General features: G+C 34.7%; 1 pseudogene; it reads right to left on the minus strand.

Moving 5' to 3' along the window:
* Nucleotides 1–241: 241 nt before the first annotated feature.
* LOC124939873 lies at nucleotides 242–1013 on the minus strand (annotated as a pseudogene).
* Between the last annotated feature and the right edge of the window lie 3261 nt (nucleotides 1014–4274).

Genomic DNA, 4274 nt, shown 5'->3' on the forward strand with positions numbered 1-4274 from the left:
CTAAGCACTTAGCGAAACGCGTGCTGAAATTTTGATGGAGGAAGGCTTAAATGTTAATTTTCAATTTTAGTGGAGACAAATGATGATCAAAGCTTTGGCTCTCTGTGCAACCGAAAACATTAGAGCATTTACAACAATATATAAAACATTGACAATTTTCCTCAATCCTTGTTCTTGCAAACACTTCATCTGTTGGTCAAAATATTAAGGTTTAGTTAAAAGGGATGCATGGTATCTTCTTTTATAACACAACATCTCTGTTTTCTTGTTTGCCAGTTTCGTCGACGAATTTAGCTTTCAATTTTGCAGTTGCTCGAGACGATCTTGACGAAGATGCGGATGTAGACGTCGACGATGAGGAACTTGACTTCGATTTCTTCCGTTTTTGCTTCTTAGGAATATCTGGCATATCCATTGGTGGCGTGTCTTTGAATATATCAGCTACTGGTTGGCTGTCCATGGATTCAAAATCTATATATCCCACCAGAAAAGAGAAAGAAAACAAATATGGATTCAAAATCAAATATGTTTCTTAAATCAAGTCATCAATCAAACTAGAAATATTTGTTTTTTCAAACCTTGAGACGCCCATGTTGACGAGATTATGGAACTGGAACCGCCTCTTAGCTCATGAATGTTGCCTATGGAGGTTGTCGAGAAATCAGACGATGTCTTGAATTCGTTCATCTATATCATCATCAAATTAAAGAACAATAATTGAAGTTGAATTTACACAAATTGAGAAAGAATTAGAACATACCCAACTAGGAGCATTACTAGTGGATCCATCCCAGCCAATATGTGTGTGACACATGTTTCACGTCTGTTGGATACCCAATATCCAACTCACGATCCTTCACAAATGCAAGAAGAATTCTTGATCATTATTGTGACTTATGATAAAAAGGAGAAAAGAAAAGGGAAAGAGGGTTTGCAATTTGCATGCAGGAATTACCAAAGATTTGTGATATATATTTAAATCCTTTACGGATCCCTTTGATTTTGGTTGCCATTGATATGATACGGACTGAAAGCTCCAATCCTCAGGACAAAAGAGCAATCAGTCCCTAATTCCTTCACAAAAGGAGGTTCTTCGGCCTGCCGGTCAAAAACAGAACATATTTTAACCCCTTTTTCTCATCAAAAGTTAAGAATCAAACCCAATAACATAAACAATGTCCATGAATAATAGCCACAAAAAGTTGTAAAATTGCAGGAGAAATGATGCTTCTTGCAACGGTAATTTGCCCGCAGAAGGAGCTTGGTATATATATTCATGAATGATTCATCCAATCATGGAATAAAAAACAAACATTGGCCTAGCTAGAAAAAGATACTACCTTTGATTCTAAAGACCAAGAGAAGCAATAATTGTTCATACTTCTTCTTCTGCAACTAATCCCTGTATTACGACACTAATCCATCTCTATCTTCTTCCTCATGACAAATTTAACTAAGCTAATCTTCTTCAATACACCAAACAAGAGAAAGAAAGAAACGCTAAGCACTTAGCGAAACGCTAAGCACTTAGCGAAACGCTAAACACTTAGCGAAACGCTATGCACTTAGCGAAACAGAAAGTAAACCCTAAACAACAGATTCGAAGATGCATAAATCAAACATAAATAATAAACTTAAAGTATCATAGGATAAACGTACCAAGTGGAACCGTGCTTGTGCTCGTCGTGGAGCTCATCGTCGTAGATTTCGTCGTCGCCGCCGATCGCCGCCGATTGTCGCCGGCCAGTTTAGAGAGAAGGAGGAGAAGAGCGGGAAGAGAGAGAAGGAGAAAAAAAGAAATGAAAAAAATAGGTTGGGATATATTAAATAGTAAGGGTAATCTGGACATTTCACACATTACCACTTAGCGAAACGCTAAGTCCCTTAGCGTTTCGCTACAAGGGCAATTTCGTCAAAAAAAAATAAAAAGACCACGAACGCAATAAAAATTATAATTTACCAACAGATCAAATAACCCAATCTTTAAGGTCATTTCGTCAAATTTCCCCATGCATGCATAAAAGTACAATTTTATTATGGACCATCATTATTACACTTTTATTATTTAAATCTAAGAATCTCAAGGGACGAAACCATATAATTAATTTACACTATGGCTGTATAATAATAATAAAAAAAAAATAATAAAAAAATTACTTTCTCAAAATCAAGAATAATGATTCTTTTTAATAATTCATAAATTATTTTAAAAAACATATATTGGAACTTGTTGATCTATTTTTTTTTTGGATAATTTTTAAAAATATCTTATTTGATAAAATAGTAAGTTATTATAACATGAATATAAGAGATGACGTAAACAATAAAAATTATACTAATTTATTGTGGTTTATCAAAAAAATTTAATTACGTTCATCTAGAAGAGAGAATATTATTAAGGGATGAAAACATAGATTACACATGAAAGAATAGGGTTTTAACACGAGTTCATAAAACACGTAGTCCCCCGAAACCCTAATAGATAAATAACTGAGCTTAGAACCCGCAAAAGTATTGAAAATTTATGGAGAGACATAGTCTCAGATTGTGGCGCACTTGCGGGAACGTGGAGAAAAGTTCCAAGTACGTAGCAGAATTGGAATATTAGTAGAAATTGGAATTTACCGTTTACTGAAATCATTAGAAACAAAAACATTTTAATCAAATAGTTTATTTACGTTTTTGCTTTTATTCAGAATGATACGACTTAAAAATCATTCTAGGTTTGTCTAGAATAATCTCTTAAACTCGTGGGTTTTTTTTCCGTTTTTGGGAATTTTTAATGAAATTACGCTAAGTCGTTTTTCCAAAAAAAAAATAACTAAGCTTGGAAACGATGCTCTTAATAAATACTTCAATTTTTTAAAGTGTCGGATTGCACATTTAAATAAGCATCAACAAGGTAAACATCAATATCTTGTCGAGAACCTCCAAAATATTGTCACAATACTTTTCTAATTGTATTATCATAACAAAATATTATATTTCTTTTTGTGTTATTATTTCTTAAATCAAGATTATATACACCAAAAAGATATAGTTTTCTTTCGTTCAATATTCTTTTTCTTTGCACCAAAAAATTCAAGGCAACTCAACAAATTTACACATTGACTTGAATTCTCCCAAAATACCCCTAGATGCATTAGTCAATGCTCATATGTTCTCTCTCTCAGATCTAGAGTTGCCCTAAGACAACTTAACAAACAGATAGTCAATGTCCCATGGCCTAGATGCATTCACCGATACTGAATGTCCTAGACGCATTCGTTGATGTCGGATGGCCTAGCTGCATTCATCGATGTCGGATGGCCTAGACGCATTCGCTGATCTCGAATGGCCTAGACACATTCGTCGATGTTGAATGGCCCATATACATTCATCGATGTCAGATAGACTAGATGCATTCATCGATGTTAGATGGCCCAATTGCATGTGTCGATGTCGGATGGCCCAGATGCATACGTCAATGTCGAATGGACCAGATATATTCGCCAATGTCGGATGACTCATATGAATTTGCTAATGTCGGATTGTCGGATGGCATAGAGAATTCACAGATGTCGAATGGCCTAGATGTATTTGTCGATGTTAAATGACCCAAATGCATTCGTCAATGTTGGATGTCCTAGATGCATTAGTCAATGAGATATGACCTAATATGTATTAGTCAATGTTAGATGGTCTATATACATTAGTCAATGCCCATATGCATTACTCAATGTTAGAGATGGACCATATGCAATAGTCAATGCTGAAACGGCATAGATGTATTAGTCAATGTCGAATGATGGCCCAAATGTTCTATTGTTTCTCTTTTAGATTCAAAGTTGTCTTCAAGACAACTTAACAACTTCTTTGTTAACCCAAATATTTAAGTTTACTCAACAAATCTCCATCTTAAATTGAATACTCTAAGATGTCTAAGATGTATTAGTTTACTCTTCTAAGACCTCGATGATGATATTATTTACAAGACACAACATGACTGTTCAATGTTCATTCTTTATAGAATGACCATCTCGACGGTTGTGTCTTCTCTTATCGACAACTTGGACCACCATAAGTCATCTTGTTTGAGTAGAGCTCGTATCTTGATTTTTCATTTTGTTCCTCTAGAATGACCATCTCAACAGTTATTTATGCTCCTACCGACAACTTTAATGACCTCATAAGCCGTGTTATTTCAATAGAGCTCACATCTTAATATGTTATACTACTTCTCGAGAATGACCATCTCAACTGTTATTTTTTCTTCTACCTACAACTTCAGCGAC

Source organism: Impatiens glandulifera, chromosome 1 (assembly GCF_907164915.1).
Source record: "Impatiens glandulifera chromosome 1, dImpGla2.1, whole genome shotgun sequence".
Classification (NCBI taxonomy): domain Eukaryota; kingdom Viridiplantae; phylum Streptophyta; class Magnoliopsida; order Ericales; family Balsaminaceae; genus Impatiens; species Impatiens glandulifera.